Below are 21231 nucleotides of genomic sequence, written 5' to 3' on the forward strand. Positions count from 1 at the left end.
GAAAATAGCTTGAGCCCCTCCTCTCTATTGCAGCCTGTCAAATATTGGAAGACTGCTATCATGTCTCCCCTGGTCCTTCTCTTTATTAGACTAGCCATGCCCAGTCCCTATAACCGTTCTTCATATGTTTTAGTCTCCAGTTCAGTAGTGGGTTGCCCCCAGTTCGTGGGAAAGATCACTATACATTATGAGCTACTGCTCAATATTCTTAAATTCCTGCTCCATTAGCCCATTGGTTGCAGAAAATGCTACCATTAACATCCTCCCTCACAATCTGGTTTTATGATGAGAAGCCAGACTTCTGATAATATTCAATTATTGTTGATAGTCTACCAATTCAGTCTGAGAATTTAGAAAATGTTGTAGTGGTTTTGTTGGACATGGAAAAAACTTTTGACGGATTAAATTTTGGAACATATAATAGAAAGAATGATTTCTTTTTAGTTTTATTTCTTGGATGAACCTTTTTTTTTTTTGTATTTTTAAATGTATAATTTAAACTAGCATTTTTTCCCAAAACAGATTATACTGCACCATGGAAATTGTCAAGGGTATTCTTTTATATTTAATCTAGTTTTGGAACTATAGTTTATCTTTATAAACCATCTAGCAATATTCAAAGAACACAAGTAGCTGCAATTAAACACATCAATATCTTTATTAGTATAACTGAGTATTTCAAATACTATATCACTATTTTGTCAGTGATATTAATAGATGGCTGAAAATACCTATAAGAATTAAAGGAAAAAATGACTATAACCTCAGAATTGATACTAATCTTAAGAGGAATTTATGTTAACTGCATTTAGATATTTCAGACAAATAGACAATTTTTTTGTGGTATGGCCAGACTTCAAGATTTTTCCTCTCAAGATTGCAATTTCCATACAACTATGTGGGTTTCAATTTTCACAGTTTCCAATCACACCATTTGTCATATTTATTAACTTTTGTTTTCTAGTTTAATAAAAACAAGATGGACTACGTGGTTTGGACTGAAATTAGAGAGTCATTCCTTTGAACCTTTCAAATTTGGCAAATACTGGGCTACAGATATATTCAGTTATATTGTATTTCCAGTACTGAAGGCACAGAAACATATCTGGATGTTACTGGGGGAAAAAAATCAATTCTGAATCTTGTAGAGAACAGAAGAGACTCTTTCAAAAAAGCCCTCTTTCAAAATGGCGGGCGAAGCTATTCTCTGGAAAGTTTTGGGCTTAAAAGAGGATTGTATTACAATATTAATTAATTAATTGATTGATTAATTATATAAGTGACATCAGGTAGGTGTCAACTCTTAGAGACCGCATGGATAGATTCCCCCCCCATTTCAAACTGCTCCTAAGCTGGTTTTTCAAGTCTTCCAAAGGTACTTCATCACTACTGTAAGTGAATTTAACTACCTTGCTGCTGATCACTCTCTTCTTTTTTGTTCCACCTCCCCCAGTATTAGAGCTTTCTCCAGAAAGCTGTTTGCATAGGGTATCCAAAGTAGGATATCTTGACTTTGGTCATTTGTGTCTTGACTGAGAACTCTTACGTTGATTGGTTTAATGATTCTTAATTTCTTTTCTTGATTGTTCATGATAACCTCAAAACTCTTATCCAACACCAAAGTTCAAAGCCATATTCTTTTTCAAAATCCATTGCCTAAATGAGTTAATAATAATTTTACAGTTTTTGAGAGGTTGCAGACAGAATACAACTTGCCAAAACTTGCTAAATTGCAGTACATTCAACTAAACTACATGTTATGTGTTTGTTTTGGTTCTGGTGCATTGTTAGTCAGAGAAACTCCTTTTTAAGTTTTGAATGTGTCAGAGAGTCCATTACATTTAAATTTAGTTTTTTATTTTACAGTTTTTGCATGCCATTTCAGAGCATTCAAAAGGCTTGATGTCAATTGAAATATTATATTTAAATGTGTACTGATAATTTATGGAAGAAACAATAGACTGAGACTAATTATAAAACACAATAAATTTAAATAGACATCAGCACACAATATGGTCATTCCCCTTGGTTGTTCAGGACTGAATATATTCTTAATATGGTAAGCTATGTTTTAGGAAGAACTTGAGATTTAAAAATGTTAATATGTTAAACTACATTCCTAAAAATTGGAATTATTTCTATTTAGAGATAATTGTGTGTGTGTGTGTGTGTGTGTGTGTGCGTGTGCGTGCGTGTATGTATATGTATATATATATCTGTCTGTCTGTCTATCTATCTATCTATCTATTTATCTATCTATCTATCTATCTTACTCTGAGGTATTGCAAATGTATATCATATTTTGTTACATGTTCTTTTTTTTTTAAAAAAAAAAAAACCCTTTTTGTACTTGTATTTATGCATTTGTATTTGTTTTGAACTGGCCCTTCACTGGCCCTTAAAGTTTAACTTGTTGTTTAAAACGTAGGTTGCATTACTTTATATATATATATATATATATATATATATATATATATATATATATATATATATATCATAATTGTAGCTCTTGTATTTTTAATATTTTTCTTCAATTTTGTCTTTTGTCCCCCCATTTCTGCATTTTTTTTTTATTTCAGTGTAATTATAATAATAATAAAATCTATCTTTAAAAAACAGGCTTAGTTTCTTAGTTTCTAACAATAATCAATAGAAAATAAGGAGATTCATATTTCTTAGTTGATATTTGGCTCTGAAGTTAAATAGAGAATCTCAAAATCAGTCCTAAATTTAGTAAGCTGGTATTTATTCATCATAGACTGAACTGAATCCTTATTTGTATGAACTGACCCTTGATTCAGAATAAATGTATTGAACCTCTACACCAGGAGTGTCAAACTTGATTTCATTGAGGGCCACATCAGGGTTGTGTTTGACCTCAGAGGACCAGGGTGGGTGTGGCTGGGATGGGCATGGCCAGCTTGACCTCATTTGTATCGGGGGTGCCTGTGGTGGCCTGAGCACTCTGCCAGCGAAAATGGGCTCCCAAGCTCCGTTTTCGGCTGTGACAGCTTCCTGCAGCCCTCTGCTAGCAACAGTGGAGCTCAGAAAGGCTGTGCACATCCCTCCCAAGTTCCGTTTTCACTGGCAGAGTGCTCAGGCCACCAGCAGGCACTCCTGACATGAATGATGTTGAGCTGAGCTCCATTTTTGCTAGCAGAGGTACCATGAACTGGTCTAAGATCTAAGCACCGTTCAGGCCGAATCTGGCCCTTGGGCCTTGAGTTTGACACTCCTGCTCTACACATTAAAAAAAAAAATCTCTTTTTTTTTTTTTGTCTAGTCAAAATAATTTATATTGCAAATATATTTGGCAGCAAGTAAACAAAGAATACTCCTTAAAGAAGTCTGTTTCTATATTTCCTTTATCTGGAAGAGTGGCTTTGGTGGTGCCTTAGTTTACTTTCAAATTAGGCAAGGGCTAGTGATAATTGTTAAGGATTGAAAGTCAATGAACAAGGGAAATAAAATCCATTGAGGAGCAAATGGATGCTTTAAGCAAGTGCCAGTCATGCTAATAAGAGTGCTTACCTGTGAAAACAATTTAATTCCACTTAGTATACTCTTATTTAACTACAGGTAAGTACAATATTTTGCAATATAGTAGTCAATAAGGTTTGCATCACTGCTCTCTGGTTTAATTCAAATGCTGTTTTATTTGTTTCCACTCACTCCCCCAGTAGATATATAACAGTATATATACAGTCCATATGTATTTATGAACTCTAACTGTGCCTTACATCTCAAAAGGTGACAGCGCCTACCTAAGTAAGATTGAATCTAGTTAGTAACACACTGCTGTATATTTGACAGAGAAGTCCAAACCTTTTTGGGGAAGATGGTGATGACAATCCATTTTCGCACCATTGCTCACAAACACTGCATAGTTGTGATTGTAAAGTTACCAGTAGATGAACGTGTTACAGCTTGTACCTTTAGCAGTGATTTTTACTGACAATGTTGATACCTATCAAATATGCATAGCAAATAAGTACCATAAATAGTGATCTACCAGCAATAAATCATTCATTTTTCATTTCAGCATACCTGGTGACAGTCAGTAGATGCAAAGATATGGAGTTCTGTTTCAAAACATATTTATGCTTTTTCAAATCCATGATATTCAAAGACTGATCTGTCTTGCATCTTCCTTGCCTACCATAAAAGGTAATATTGTGAGAATGCCACCTACTTAAGGTGATGGGATCTATTAGGACCAATAAGCTCTAACTGAATCATGGCAAGTTCAATATTTTGCAATGGGGTAGTTTTAAGCACAATAATTGGGGACTTTTAACAGTACATAATTTGAAGATGTCTCTAGAGTCTGTAGACTCTATTTTTGTGACAAAAATAATGTGTTACCAATGATATCCTTTCCTGGATAGGAACATTTTAGCTACTATTAGTTGTATATGAAGACCTTTGTGTTAATATTCTTTCATTGTGCTCTCTCCATACATTTGGTCCAGGCATTGCCACTAGACCATAACTTGCAACCACATTATTGAGTGTATACCTGCTCGGTTGGAAGTTTGCCATGCTATAATAGTTGAGCATGTGCCTTCTCTTTGGTGGTGCTTATACTCTGGAATGTTCTTTCTGTTGAAATCAATGGAGCATCACCTATGACATGGCTGAGCAGCTGGTTCAATCACCTTACTCTCCATTTCAACATTGCACAAATTGTTGTTTTTCCTTCCTTCTTTTTTCTTAAAATAAGTGTAATAAATTGCTCTATTTATTGTTTTGATCATCCAGTTTTAATGTTTCTATTGTAAACTTCTTCAAAGTATTATTCTATAGAAAGCAGAAAAAATTTATCATCATCATCTATTGATGTGTCATTGGCAGTCCTGCTGCTTTTAAAAGTTATCCTTGATTTTCATCTGATCTTGTCTATTGATATCTTCCCAGCTAAAAAGGAGATTTAACTTTTAGTTCTGCAGTCATTATTTTGCTTGATCAAAAGTGCTATATAATTTTGAAGACTGGATGGTATCTCTGTAGTAAAAGCCATCACTCACTCTATTGCTTTGTATGCTTTACAACGGGGGTCCCCAACTCCTGGGCTGCATCAACTACTGGGCTGTGAGCTGTTCAGAACTGGGCCGCAGATGTGCATGCACTTTCCATTTGTGTGAGTGGTGGGTACATGTGCCAGCCGTTCACATGAATAGAGCTGCGTGTGCACATGTTTGTTGGCTGCTCACATGTAACCATCCCCTCTCTCCTCCCCACCGATATGTAAAGCTGGAAAGGTTGAGGAACTCTGCTTTACAAGATAAATTTATAATAAATGGAAAGTATAGAAATTATCGTTTTATGTTTATTTCCCAAGAATTCTATGATATATAGGAACTGTTTTGCAGCCTGGACTGATGGGGCGGGGGGGGGGCGTTCTTAATAGATTTTAAATTGATTTTAAATTGTTTTAATTTGGACTTTTAATTTTATATTGTTTTAATGTGCAATTGTGCATTTTATTGTTGTGAGCCGCCCTGAGTCCATTGGAGATAGGGCAGCATATAAATCGTTTTAAACTAAACTAAACTAAACTAAACTGAACTGAACTGAACTGAACTGAACTGAACTGAACTGAACTCTAAACTAAACTAAACTAAACTAAACTAAACTAAACTAAACTAAACTAAACTAAACTAAACTAAACTAAACCAGTAAATTGGACTTCCTTCCTTCCTTCCTTCCTTCCTTCCCTCCTTCCCTCCCTCTCTCCCTCCTTTCTTCTTTCCTTCCTTCCCTCCCTCCTTCCCTCCCTCCCTCCTTCCTTCCTTCCTTCCTTCCTTCCTTCCTTCCTTCCCCTCTCCCTCTCCCTCTCCCTCTCCCTCCCTCCCTCCCTCCCTCCCTCCCTCCCTCCCTCCCTCCCTCCCTCCTTTCTTTCTTTCTTTCTTTCTTTCTTTCTTTCTTTCTTTCTTTCTTTCTGCAAAATATCTCACATATGCAAACAACTGCTTCCTTAGTTTAATACCCTTTGAAATGCTAGTTATTTCTTCCTGTTTTCAGCTTCAGGTATTTTATAAAACAGCTTTGACACTTACCTTGTAATTCAGTACAGGATGTCTTTATATACCGCTTATAGTAATACAGCTCACTTTGGGTGATTAACTTAACCTCTAGCTCTACAAGCGCCTGGTTACATTAGCATATCTTTCAAGGAATAGTTACAAGGCAAGAAAATTGCCTGTAGGATTATTTGCAACTAGGAACCTGTGAAATGTAAAATAAAATGGAAGACTATAAAGTAAAACATCAAAGCCACCTAAAATATTAATAGCTGGTGCTCCAAAAAATAATTTAGAAGATTGCATGAAAGGGTGAAAATTAGTAATTTAAAAACAGATAGGCTTGGATAAAATAAAGGACGTAGTTTAGAGCAAACAATAGATCATGCAGATTCCCTTTGAATGCAATATGAAAAGAACATAAGAAGCCAGGGCAGCCTTATCAGTTGAAAAATGCTTGAGTTTGAAATGCTAGACCAACCTGGCAACTGGAGCTGTATTAATGCAAAAGCCAAGCTGGCTTTCCTCATCTTTTTTATGCTACACCCAGAAGAAAAGTGGAAAGGAAGTACTGCTTTAAACCCTATTCTGTGTGATCATTAACATTCATACTGTGTTTGCTGGAAAGAACCCCTTTCTTCTTTTATTAAGATTTCCAAGAGAAAAGGATTGTGGAACTTCACATATTCTTATTCCCCTTCCCTTTCTATGTGTTTGTATTTTGTTTTGTTTTGTTCTGCTTTGATTTATTTATTAAACAAATTTATATAGCTGCCCAATTCACACGCAGTGATTCCATGTACACACGGTATACCTGGAATTTCTGTACAATGCTCTAAGAGAGTAACAGTTTCAGTCCTACTTAATTTGAAGTTATTGATTATAAACCAGATAACCTTGAAAATCCAGTTAAACATCCAACATAAAGAACACCTAGAAAGAGTGCAGAGAAGAGCAACAAAAATGGTTAGGGGACAGAAGACTAAAACATGTAAAAAAGGGTTGCAGGAACTAAGTGTGCCTAGTTTAATGAAAAGGAGGACTAGGGGTAACACGATAGAGATGTTCCAATATCTAAGGCAGGGGTGTCAAACCCGATCTCATTGTGGGCCATATTGTGATGTATCGTGATGTTTTTTGCCTTTGCGGAGCTGGGGTGGGCAGGGCCTGAGCAGACTGTATGCAGCTCGTAGGCTGCCAGTTTAACAGGCCTGATATAAGGGGCTGCCACAAAAAGAGGAAGGTCAACTTATTCTCCAAAGCACCTGAAGGCAGAACAAGAAGCATTGGATGGAAACTAATCAAGGACAGAATCAACCTAAAACTAAGGAGAAATTTCCTGACTGTTAGAACAATTAATCAGTGGAATGACTTGTCTCCAGAAGTTGTGGTTGCTCTAACCCTGGAGGTTTTTAAGAAGAGATTGGACAATCATTTGTCTGAAATGGTATGGGGTTTCCTGCTTGAGAAGGGGGTTAGATTAGAAGTCCTTCAAGGTCCCTTCCAGATCTGTTATTCTGTTATAAAACAATTTGTTTCTTTGGTGTCATTTTATTTGGTGAAAGCCCACTTTTCCACAATTATTAGTATCCTTTTTTTTTTCAACATAATTTTTTTATTTTATAAACAAACAAACATAAAATTCTTAATCAATCATACAGTGTATCATCTGAGTACATCTTTTGTATCTTCTTGTTATTCCTCCAGTATTTATCATATCTTAATTTTATCATTTCATTTATTGTGACATTCCCCCCAAATTTCTTACTTTTCTATTAATACATTTATCTATCTTTTTATTTTAGTAAAAAAAAAATTTCAACAACAATTTTATCCCCAACCATCCTTCAACCCTCCCTCCCCACACCCCACACCCGACTTCCCAGAGCAAAAACAGGGTATAACATTTAACAAACGTAAGCTAAAATAAGCTAACTTACTACAAGATTCAAAACTCCCTCACACTCTTTAACTCCCCTTTTAAAAATTGTTCATCAACCTTCCTTTTATAAATTATCTTATCACATTTCACATTTGTTACTAAGATCCTTTCCATACCTTCTTATCAATAAGACATTCTTCAAAATATAAATTTCAAAACTTTTTTTTTAAAAACAACTATCCATTAACTTTTAAGTTAACCATTTTAATACTTTAATAAGTTTCAAAAAGCTATCCAATTCTAATTAAGCCTTTTACTTCAATAAAACAATAATTATTACTAAAATCCTCCTCACAAGAAATTAATCTTCCATTCTTCCTTTCTTTCTACATTTTTTCCAGTCCTTCTTCTTCAATAATACTTTCTTCTTCAGCATTGCTCCTCCCCCTGCTTTTATTTTCGAAAATTTTTGAATTTTGATTTGAGGTTGATGTATCTTGAAAACTCGTTCTCTTCTTGGAATTATTTCCTCTGGTTTGAAACCTCCATTTCGACTCTTCCTGCTTATATAATCAATCAGTTCATTCCTCTGTCTGTAAGACCAAGAATTGTCACAATAAAATTTATCAGTTTGCAGTAAAGAGTCTACTTGTTGCTTTTCAATTAGTTGCGTGGAAGCCTCTACCAAAGCCCCTGTTTCTGCTGTGCCAACCTCCATCTCAATCCTGACAGCTGCTTTTCTATCCTCCAAAGTCACATTATTCTGGTTAATTTCATCATCTTTTCCAGCCAGCAAATCATTATTATTCTCCAAGTTATGTTTTTGAAAAGTTCTAACAATTGATTCCAAGAAAACAGAAGTAAAAGAGTTTAAAAGTTCTTGAAAAACCTTTACAGTCACAACTTGTGAGTTTGCTGACTCACCAACAATGATCCTCCAGCCCTAATGTCAGCCATCTTCACTTTATATTTATTCAGCTATCAGGTCAATAAATCCAACTATTTTTCGCACAATTTAGAAATGTAAATTAGTTGAATTCAATACCATAGTCTTTTCCATTCCGCTTTCACTTTAAATCTTTTTCTTAATGTGTAATCCAGTAGCTTTAACAATGTTACAAGCGTTAAGAAGCACTTTCACTAGTAAGTTTTGTTTTCATGCCCTCAGGCGCCATTTTTTCCCCTTTTTAAACAGAGTTAAAGATCAGTACTTGCATTTTTTGTTCTCCTGATTTGCTCTGCCATCATCCAAAGCCCAAATTTCTTATAATCCTTAAAATTGTGCTGCTGGTGTGGTTGCAACGCCTCAGTCTGCATAAAGCAGACTCATCTCGGATCCGGAGCAACTGAAGGGCTTTCAGGGAGCTCTCACCCTGCAAACCCCAGGCCTTAAAAAAAAAACTGGGGCTCCAGGGGAGCTCTACCCAGACCCTTCTGCTATTCTCTCCCCCTTTTTCCCTGGGGGAGAGTTTTGAGCTGCTAGACAGCTGATTTTCGCTGTTCTAGCGACTAACGGAATCACGGGGCTGGAGCTCCTGAAGGAGCGTCCATCGGTGTTCGCGGAGCCACCGGAAGTCCCAATTATTAGTATCCTTATTGATAAGGATAATCTTAGTATCAGTATGAGAATAATTTTTTTTGGAGGGGGGGCTGGAAACAAAGTTGGTTTCAGTGACAAATCTCCAGAAAAGTAAATGTCAGCTAGGCAAGTTGCAATATTGTGGAGTGGTTTCTCAAATCAGCGCCTAAGGGGTCTTGTAGTTTTCTCTTGTTAGGGAATTGAATATTACAATGTTTTATGATTTAGCACCAAACACTGAACTGCCTTAGATTGTGTCATCTTACACTTCCATAGAGAATGACAGCTCTGGGTAGTGAGTAGATGATTCAAAGTCTGCCTCACAGATTCAAAATCTCGTTATCTCTTTCTTTTTTCCCTCATATCTGTGAAACTGTAAGAAACTGCCTGGTGATTCAGCAACTTCATTGGGAGGAAAGTCTGAACATTTTTCATGGGAGTTTAGAGTCATTTAACTTATAAAATACAAAGTGACAAACTTGGGAATGCTTTTCCCATAGATTTTTTTTTCTTTCTATGGGAACATAGCTAAGTAAAAATAAGTGCTGCTGCTGTAGGTTGACAGATTCTCAGTCATCCAGGTCATAGTTGTCTCAAAGGCACTTGTTCAAAAAACAGCTGGATTGTTTTTCCTTGAGGAAGAAGAAGAAAATGTTTTGCTTCTCATCCAAAAAGCTTCATCAGTTTAGATAGCTGGGGTGGAAGGACGGAAGATACTGACAGTTTAGAAGAATAGTTACAGGCTAGTCTAGTGAAGAGAAGCATCAGAGGTGACATGATAGCAGTATTCCAATAGGTAGGTAAAATGAGGACCCGGTTTGTGGGGGCCAATAAGCTGACTTTGTATAAATAGAACATCGCTTAGGGGGAGCCAAAAAAGCCCTACTAAGCAGGTATATACAAAAGTATGAAGGCTATTGTTTAATGCATTGTAAGCCGCCCTGAGTCTCTGGAGAAGGGTGGCATATAAATTGAACTAATAAATAAATAAATTTGAGGGGCTGTCACAGAGAGGAGTGGGTCAAATTATCACCTGAAGGCTAAACAAGGAATACTGGATGGAAACTGATCAAGGAGAGATTCAACCTAAAAATAAGTAATTTTCTGACAGTGAGAACAATCAACCAAAGGAACAGAAGTTGCCTTCAGAAGTTTGTGGAAGCTTCATCACTGGAAGCTTTCAAGAAGAGACTGGACTGCCATCTGTCAGAAATGGTGTAGGGTCTCCTGCTTGGGCAGGGGCTTGGATTAGATAAGCAGTGTCAAACTCTTACCCCACAGGCCGGATGCATCATGCATTGGCCATGTCCACCCCCAGTTTAGCGAAGGGTGGGAAAGTTGTGATACATCACGTGATGACAATGTGATGCCGTGAGTTTGGCACCACTAGACTAGATGATCTACAAGATCCCTTCCAACTCTGTTCTGTTCTGTTTAGAATGGATGGTGGGTAGATAGAAGGATAGGTTCTGACTAGATTTTTTTTTGGGGGGGGGGAATGGAAGGATTGTATTTCTTTGCAGTCATCTGGTCGTTAGCACTCTCTCTGAGAGTTCTTGAGGCCACTTTGGGGTTTATCTTTGCCCTCAAGTTCACCTGAATCAGAGTGCAATTAGTTGTGGAATCTTCAAGCACCTTGAAGTTTCCAGGTAGACAGTTTTCCTGTAGAATGTTATTATTGCAATCTGGGGGTGTTTTATGGGCTACAAAAAAGGGGCTTTTATTAATCATAAAAAGATCTGAATTGCATAACTTTGAATTAACATTGGGAATGTGAACAACATGAAGGAACAATTGATCAGATATGGTGGCTATGTAAAAAGTCAGAAAAAATGCATACAAATACATGCAAGAGTTTAGAAGATTTAAAAGATTAATGTAAAATTGAAACCAGATACTTTTCTTTTGGGATTAATGGAAAAACAACTAGGAAAAAAATCATGGAATTTTATTTATTTATATGACAACTGCAGAGAGATTACTATTTGCTCAAAAGTGGAAAGATTTGACTCAATCCACATTAGAGAAATGGTTGGTGAAAATGAATGGAACTAGCAGCTATCACTGACTTCCTTTATAAGAGAAGAGACAATATTTATATTTATGACTGATTAAGAACCCCGATAAACTTCTTGCATGAAACAGAAAAAATACACTTAGGATTTTTCTTTTTTCCTTCCTTCCTTCCTTCCTTCCTTCCTTCCTTCCTTCCTTCCTTCCTTCCTTCCTTCCTTCCTCCCTCCCTCCCTCCCTCCCTCCCTCCCTTCCTTCCTTCCTTTCTTCTCTCTTTCTGACTGCTAGCTGCCTTTAATTTGGCAATTCAAATCTCACCAGGCTCAAGGTTGACTTAGCCTTCTATCCTTCTGAGTTGGGTAAAATGAATACCCAAATTGTTGGAAGCAAGATGCTGACTTTGTAAACTGCTTAGAAAGGACTGTAAAGCACTGTAAAGCGGTATGTAAGTCTAAGTGCTATTGCTATTTCTATTGCTATCACTCTCTGTCTCTGTCTCTGTCTCTCTCGGTCTTTCTGTCTCTCTCCTCTCTCTATCTGTTCTATGTTACGTTTTGTTACTTTTTCTTCTTTTTAAGAGTTTTAAGCAAGCAAGCAAGCAAGCAAACAAATAGAAAAGAATAGAATAGGCATTTTTGGAACTCCCTAACAGTGTCTCATTTCAGCTTTTGATAAAAGGGATGAGATACTATGTGCTGGTATGCTGTCATTTTCCATCAAAGTAATGCCTTAATATTCTACATATTCGGCCTCAAATAATGGATGATTTTATGGAACATTGCTGAAAACCCATCTCCTCCCCTCTGTGATGTCAGATGTTTCAATACAATAAAAGCAAGATTTTTCTCTTAAGCTGTATTTTTGTCTTCACTTTCCCTGGGGTTCCTCAAAAGGCTGTCAGTGGTTCTACTTTTATCCAACTATTCTCCCATGGCCTACACAAGCAGAACTTTCTGGTGTTTTATTATTGCTGTCCTGCTATTTATAATAATTTATAATAGGATTGAGACATTTTTGGATGCTCTGTACGCCAAAGAAGAGAAAGCAAAAGAAGGTTCACCTGCTGTTTTGATCGCACAACTGTATTTTGAATGGAAACATAAAAGGCTACTTTTAGATAGTGACCCACACATCAGAGGAATATTGGAAAGTGACATAAGAAATAATAGTGATACGTTCTCAGAAACATCACATTAGGAGGCCATTTGACTAGCGTTCTTTTAATAAATTAGGTACTTTTCATTCTAAATTAAATGAAAATGTGCATGGAGAGAAAAATCGAAAGCATTTTTCTACTGAAGGCTATATGGCTCACTGCCCTGTTTATGTGTTTGTGTAATCTGTACAATCTAGTTTCGGGTCATTTTTTTTCCCATGTCCATTTTGCTACGCTCAAGTGATACAGAGAGTGCACTGGATTGTGTCCTGATTAAATCCATTCAGGAGAGATTACAGGTGGCAGATGCTGAAATACATGGAAAAACAGTAAGGTGTGGAGTGTGTGGGCTACGCTGTCTGCCTTTGACTCTTTAATCTACTTCCTTAAAGTGTTATTTGAGACACTCTAGAGCTAAGATCCCTCTTCCAATTAGTCAATAGGTGAATGGTCCCAAAGTCGGAATATCTTGGGCAAATCCTTTATTAGGAAGTGAAAGGAATCTACAACTACCGTGTTCCCCTGAAAATAAGACCTATTCCAAAAATAAGCACTAGCTTGATTTTTACATGTGTGCCCAATATAAGCCCTACCCCCCCAAAAATAAGCCCTAGTTAAGACCCTACCCACTCCAGAGTGCACAGGGTGAGGCGAGGTACACAGGTAAAAATCAAGCTAGGGTGGGGATGGGGGTAGAGCTGTTCTACTTACCTTCTGACAGTTGCACCCAGGCCTTGCACACCCCAACATCTGCCTTGCTGGCTTAATTCTCCTGTAGCCATTTGCCCCTGCTTGTGCATATCACCTCCGGCCTCGGTTTCACTGTCAGAGGCCTTCAGGAAAGGCCTCTGCAGATGAGAAACATGTTTGTGCGTCAATCCAGAGCTCTTTTATCAGTTGCAGAGGCCTATCCTGAAGGCCTCTGATGGGAAATGAGGCTGGGGGGCACCACAGACATCAATCCAGAGCCGTTTCTTGGCTGCAGGTGAAATGGAGGCCAGGGGCACCATGTGTGAGCGGCGGCAAGCGGCCACAGAAGAAGTGGGCCAGCAGCAGGCTCCTGCTGGGTGGGGCTGTGAAAGCCGCCACTGTGATGAGAGTCAGTGGAAGATATCTCCCCCAAAATAAGACCTGGTGCCTTTTTTGGTGACAAAGAAATATAAGATTGGGTCTTATTTTCAGGGAAACACGGTATTTAAAAAACTAGTCTAGGTAACTAGTTAATTCTAGATACTGAATTTATATATGAAAAAATACCAAGGACTGATTAGTTTCTTGTCTGTTTCTATTCAAGGTGTTTTATGAATGTCAGGGAGGAGACAAAACTGATGACACTTTAGAAATCCCTAAAATAGTTTATAAATCTGATACTAGTGGGTTCTGTCAAAGTCTGGAACCCATGGAAGGCAACAGATGCAATGAGCAGATGCAACAGATGCAAGAGGTGGATACCGTGGAAGCCCTCAGCCACAATTAGTATATTAATATTAAAAACCTCTAAGTCCAAAGCATCTGGAATTATCAAGTTTCTATCCTTTTTCCAGGTTTTCAAGCTGCTGCTGCTATAGGGAGATAAAAATGTAAATGAGTTGCTTCTTTAAACAGCTCTCCCTCCTACCTGGTGAGCACAATAGCAAAGGAACACTTTTTCTCTTCTCTGTATATAATGCCATTTACGTTCTTAACAATGTTAATGTTCCTTCTAAGATAGACCTTGAGCAACATGGAGTTTGTCTTGTGCGCAACAAAATGAAAAGGTTATATTGTTAAAGAGAGGACCTTGATTTGTGCATAAGAATGAGAATTTTTATATAAGTAGTAATGCTTTTTGTTTTCCTATCCATTCTATTCCATTTATAAGTAGACTTACCTGAAAGCTGGCATTGTACAATGGTCCAGAGGGTACAATGTTTTTAAAGTTGTGTGTGTGTGCGTGCATGCATGTGTATAGATGGATGATAGACAGCTAGACATATACAGATATAGATATAGATATAGGTAGCCTTTGACTTACGGCCATAATTGAGCCCAAAATTTATGTTGCTAAGTGAGACATTCGTTAAATGAGTTTTGCCCCAGTTTACGACCTTTCTTGCCACAGTTGTTAAATGAATCATTGCAGTTGTTAAGTTAGTAACATGGTTGTTAAGTGAATCTGGCTTCCCCATTGACTTTGCTGGTTAGATGTTTGCAAAAGGTGATCACATGATCCCGGGATAATGCAACGTCATAACTACGAGTCAGTGGTCAAGCCTCCATATTTTGAGAAGGGATGCTGCAGCGGTCATAAGTGTGAAAAACGGTCATAAGTCACTTTTTCAGTGCTGTTGTAACTTTGAACGGTCACTAAATGAACTGTTGTGTAAAGTCGAGGACTATCTGTATTATGTACTACTATTTCTATAATTTTTCTTGGGTGTGCTATTAATAAAGTCTGTCTTATCTTTTTATCTATCTATCTGTTTATAACATTTCTTTCCCATTTTTCGAACAGTGATACAAGTTCCATGTGGCAAACCTGAATGGTCCACTCATTTTATTTGCTGATTATTGTATCACGAGCCACTTAAAAAGATCTAAGATGAAACTTGCTGGGTCAAACCTAAGGCTTTACTAATACAGCATCTTGTGCTTCTCAGTTGCCAGCCAGACGCCTAAGGGAAGCCTTGAAGCATCAAGATAATCATGGTCTCCTGCTGTTGCTGTCTAGCGTGGACATTCTGCCATTATGATCTGTCTTCCCTTTGATACCGGAGGTAGTATTTTTAACATATTGTAGAACAAATATATCTAGTTTCATATAAAATGCTGAAAAGTTACGAAAATCCCATTTCTCTTTCCAACTTTCTAATATTAGCAGCCAAACTAAGCTTGGCTGTCACCTTAGCCAAGAATTTGTCTCTAAAGTTATTGTTTTAAGTCGATGATGGGTTCTGTTTTCCAACCAATTTATTATATAAGTTTCCTCATGGTCACCTATTTCTGTTTTTCCAACTCAGGATACTTTCTGTGTTAGCAGATTTTGTGAAAAAATGTACTGAATCCACAGGGTTAATGACTTAACAAACTGAATTTAGTTTAGATATACATAGGCTGGAAAAACACAGGATGGTCAAATAATTTTTAGGATATCTCATCAGATTAGATCAAAACAAGCTTGAAAGCAACACATAGGGGTGTGATTCAGCCGGTTCGAACTGGTTCAGGTGACCCGGTAGTCACAGCCAGTGGCTGAGCTCGCCCACCCGCCCCAGCGCTATCCTGTCTTATACAATCACCATATTTTTGACGCAGCACGCATGTGCGCAAGGTGCATGCGCGAGCAAAGCTACCTCATCCTATACAATTGCCATGTTTTTGATGAAGTGTGCATGTGCGCAAGGCACGCACGCGAGCGAACCTATCCCGTCCTATACAATCACCATGTTTTTGATGCAGCACGCGTGTGCGCGCAAGATCACATTTTTGATTCTGGGAGAACCGGTTGTTAAATTATGTGAAGCCCACCTTCGGCAACACATATACATATGTTGTACATTTTTGTTAGACAAAAATTATTTCTCTATAGCTGTGCCTATTAATGGCTTTTGGAATGTAGAGATGTGTGAGCCAATCAGAGAGCAACTAATATGTTTGAATCTCCAGGGCCATCCCCTAACTGTCACAGTTAACAGTAAAAAAGGTGATTCTTAACAGAAATCCTTGCTCTTCAGTTTGGTATTCAGTTTGCTCTTCACCTTGCTGTTCAGTTTGATCTTCTGACTAGTATTGTATTGTATTCTAGGATCTTCTTTTAGATAACTGTGAGCAGTCTGGAAGTCCGTTAGAAGGGCAGTTCTGTGGTATATTGTGGTATTTCTTCTGAGGAAGAATATTCATAGATAGCTTAGCTTAGAGAGAATAGATATGTATATAGATAGATAGCTGACAGTATAATTTATAATAGTAACTTAGTAATGTTTATTGATTGTATATATATATTATTATGTTTTTATTGTGTAAATAAAAACATTTGCTGTAGGCTGCTTCAGAGGCTCATTTGTTTAAGTAGAGTTTCATAGAGATAGAGGTTCACGGTTTATTGATTTATTAACCTCCACAACAATTTTCATGTAGTAAACTTCATCACTGGAAGTTTTTAAAAAGAAGACTGGACACTTACTTGTTTGAAATGGTACAGAGAGTTCGACCAGAAGACCTCCAAGGTTCCTTCCAACTCTATTCTGATTGATTGATTGATTTTTCTGGCCAATATCCTTGCAGTGCTCCCATCAGATTTATACCTGATAACTGCTGCTATTATATTTTCTTCTGCCCCTTAAAATGTTCCCCTTCCATTATTCTTCCAACAATTGGATGATTCATGGTAGAGATTAAAAAAAAAAATTCAGTAGAACTTTTGGACTAGGATAAAGAGCAGATACATTGAGCAAATTGCTGAGATTAAAGTTACCTAGTGAGGAAACAAAATGAGCTGGTTCATTGATGCCACAACAAGGAGTTCACACCGATGCTGTTGATGGCCCATTCTGCATAAAAAATTCAGCAGGTTCTGACAGGTTCTGGAGAACCAGTAACAGAAATTTTGAGTAGTTCAGAGAATCAGCAAATACCACCAATTTGGCAGATCGAATCTCACCAGGCTCAAGGTTGACTCAGCCTTCCATCTTTCCGAGGTGGGTAAAATGGGAACCCAAATTGTTGGGAGAAAGATGCTGATTCTGTAAACTGCTTAGAGAGGACTGTAAAGCACTGTAAAGTGGTATATAAGTCAAAGTGCTATTGCTATTGCTATAAATGGATAGAATTTTCTGTTGTTAATTTCTGTGCCAAATCTATGTGCAGTTGGCTTATTTCTTGGTCCGATATATATCCTGCCCTTATCCCTGTGAGTTCAAGGTGGCTCCTACCTTTTGTTGCACCTACACAGCAAAATCTATATCATTATCCACATTTTAAAAAACAAAACAAAACCATGTTCCAATAATTTCAAAACCAACAGGAAGACAGAAGAAGTTGATTCTAGTTTTCTTTTTTTAGGACAGGAAAACAACTCCAAACTCTGATATGTCAGTGTTGGAAGGACACCTATTTTTCATCAATTATAAAAGGATTTTCTTATCATTGTCTAGCTGAACAATTATTTGATTGCATGGACTATTTAGAGATTTGGATTGTCTACAGTAACATAGATATTTTATTTGCTGCACATTTTTACTAAGTAAAATGATTTAAATGTTTACAAGTTGATAGGCAGATAGATAGATAGATAGATAGATAGATAGATAGATAGATAGATAGACAGATAGATAGATAGATAGACAGACAGACAGACAGACAGACTGACTGTCAGACTGACTGTCAGACTGACAAACAGATGATAGATAGATACAGAGTGAGAGACAGAGAGAGGGAGAGACAGAGAGAGAGAGAGAGAAAGAGAAAGAGAGACAGACAGAGACAGACAGAAAAAAAAAGAGAGAGAGAGAGAAAGAGAGAGAAGGACATTAGATAATCATATGACAATCTTTACTTTATAGATGTTTTGTTTTTCTTGTTTCCATTTTTCCCTTTTGGCATGCACACACATAGAGAGAAAAAGGTTTTAAAGCAAACTTTTGCTTTTGCCATAACATATCTGTGCGAGCCCAGCCTGTCAACAAATCTGGCATCTATCTGCAGTTGGAGGGCAAAGTTGTCTTTACCAGCGACTCTTCTAATCTCTAACACAGATTATTACCAGCAAGCCAAAATCCTGGGAGTTTATGACAGGTGGACTTGTCAGGGAGTCTCCTTCTGCTTATTCCCATAAGAAGGCACACTTGTCAGATCTAAAGAAAGCTGGAAATCAAAAATAACAAGCAGTCAGAAGGTGGACGGGTGAACTCTTCTATCTTTTAAGCATTCAGTTTTGGAAATCCTGCCTTTCTTCTGTATCCTTCCAACATGGGAGGGAGGAGACAGGGAAGCGAGCTTACTACTAGCTTACTAGTCCTCAGAAGGCAGTGGAATAAAACCTGCATTTATTTTTAATTTGTAGTAAGGGTCTTTCCATTAGATATAGTTCAATTCCTCTGCAGGCTTCTTGCTGGACAATTTAGAGGTTGCCATACTGCCCTTTCTTCACTCCTGTTACAGTAAAAGCATTGCAGGAGATATATTTCCAAAACTATTGGCTGATGAGATTCAGCAGGATTGAGGTCATCTATGAGGTCTAATTTCTAGGGTTTTTTTCCCCACTGTCCAAAAGCTTTTTTTCTGTCCAAAAGCTAAAGGAGAAGCAGAAACTCTGATGCTTTTCTATTATGACTTAAGGTAGGAAAGCAGAATGGATAACATTAGACAGGGCTACCTCTAAATCTTGAAGCACAACATCAGTTGAAGCCGTTCCATTTTGCCATCTCTGACTGCAATTTTAATTTGGCTTTCTCCTCGCTCCTCCCATAAGCATCATCATCTCCAGGCATGTCTCTATCAAGTGGACAGGCATGTCTCTATCAAGTGGACAGCCATATAAATTGAAGAAACTAACAAACAATTTATTGATTCCCAGAAGGAGAAGAAGCAGAGGAGTCTATAGTGAGGAACAGTGAGAAAAATTATTATACAGATAGTTCTTAACTTATGACTGCAACTGAGCCCAACATTTCTGTTGCTAAGCAAGGCCGTTGTTAAGTGAGTTTTGTCCCATTTTATGACCTTTCTACCATAGTTTTTAAGTGAATCACTGCAGTTTTTAAGTTAATAGCATGATTGTTATGTGAATCTGGCTTCCCCATTGACTTTGCTGATCGGACAATCACAAAAGGTGAACACATGACCCCCGGGACACTGCAACTGTCATAAATGCATGCCAGTTGCCAAGTGTCCAAAATCTGATCACATGACCGTGAGGATGCTGTAACAGTAATAAGTGTGAAAAATCATCATGTCACTTTTTTCAGGGCTGTTGTAACTTTGAATGGCTGTAAATTGTACTTGCATATTTCTTGATTCACTCCTAATTCCTTGATTTTGTGTTTTAACATACTTTAGGTAGCCCTCATCCATACCACATTGCTTGTATTGGGATATGACATATTGCTGAGTGTTGAACATTGAACTTTGTAACAGTAGTTACTAAAACACTGAAACACAGCTCTTAAAACAGACTGCTAAATATTGGCATTTCATTTCTGACCACAAATTTCTGAAGAAAAAAAAAATGGAAAGGAAGGAATGGGAATGTTATTTTCATTTCCTGTTAATTGAGCAAAAAGGACTTCTGGAGATACTATTAGATAGATACTTTGTTTGTGACAACTTACTAAGAGAGCTGGGAAGATGTGGGTCAGAAAATAACATTTTCTATTTCTAGTAGGTAAGAAAGGTTGCACAGAAGTAATTCATAGTTGCCTAACTATTATTCTTACAATTGATCTTAATAGGTGAAATCGTTCTCATTCAAAAATTATTCATTCTGGAGGCACATTTTTCTGCAATTCAGCAGAAACATTGACTGCAGCATAAAAAAGCAGGTGGAATGTCCTCTTCAATTTTATAAAATGGCATTCTACTGATATTTCATAATCTCTGCAGAATTACTATTTCTTTCATTTTGTATATATGAAAAGACTGTAGGGCAATTTTACACCTGCAGGATTAGAAAGAATAATTTGTTGGTAACACAATATATATATATATTTCCCAGTGAATGTTATGCCCACAAGATCTTTCCCAGAATTATCTTTAAAATGAGCTGGCAAAAATAGATATGTAAGCATGGGATTACTGGATCAAAGATAGTTTGGGTTATAGTATGGTAAACATGAGATTGTGGTACCTCTGGATGTAATGACCCCTGAGTGTGAAGTTAAAAGTGCATGCTTTCCTAGTAATTCCTAGGAGAGAAAAATCTGAACAAATCCTAACCAAGTTTGACACAAGAGCTAAGCTCCCAGTTTCTGATCTGAAACTAGCTTTTACCAAGCAGCTGTGAACCATTCCTAAAGATCTCATTGCTCAAAAACCAAATCTGAGATAATAAATCCCTCTATTAGAAAATGAGAGAGAAAACAGTAATAAAGTAGAATAGAGTTAGTAACAAGTTCCATAATTTATACACATACAACAGATCAAGAGAAGCAAAGTGAAATGCTGGATGTTGCTTGACTGTATTCTGGGGTATCTTATAAAGCAAAAACATAAACATCATGAATTTTATCCCCCTTAATTAACATTTACTGGTGATTGTGCAAACACTAGTGACGTTATTTTTTCTTGGGTGGTCTGACTGAACAAGACTAGTGGCTATTGCACTCTTTATTGCATAGCAGTTTAAGCTATTACTGATGAACTTGCTGAAAATATGAATTGAATGAAAGTTCTACCATGTCACCAAATGGAGGCATTCATTCATTCCCTGAATTTGGCCCACATAGCATTGCATGGTAATGATTGCAACTTGGGGTACTGTCCCTTCTTCTGTCTGCTCCCACTCATCTGATGGTTAGGAATTTAGTAATGTGAAGATGAACACTTGATAATGGCCTTAACAAGGAAGAATTGTGATGGAGATTGTGCTCCCAGATTGTTCTTC

At 37.3% G+C, this 21231-nt stretch overlaps 1 long non-coding RNA gene across 3 annotated transcripts in view; it reads right to left on the minus strand.

Moving 5' to 3' along the window:
• Positions 1 to 7816: 7816 nt before the first annotated feature.
• The window catches only part of LOC148114638 (uncharacterized), a 44334-nt gene continuing 30919 nt past the window's right edge, over positions 7817 to 21231 (minus strand). Inside the window, exons 3-4 of one of the 3 annotated variants that reach the window (XR_015733136.1) lie at positions 18394 to 18494; positions 7817 to 8498 (exon numbers count right to left, since the gene is read on the minus strand). This is a non-coding gene — a long non-coding RNA (uncharacterized LOC148114638). Of the gene's footprint in view, positions 8499 to 15704; positions 16455 to 16589; positions 18495 to 21231 lie in introns of those variants that run through there. The other 2 variants (XR_015733137.1, XR_015733135.1) reach the window with 2 other exon arrangements.

This window comes from Pantherophis guttatus, chromosome 3 (genome assembly GCF_059756535.1).
Source record: "Pantherophis guttatus breed Tessera chromosome 3, ASM5975653v1, whole genome shotgun sequence".
NCBI classification, from domain to species: Eukaryota; Metazoa; Chordata; class Lepidosauria; order Squamata; family Colubridae; genus Pantherophis; species Pantherophis guttatus.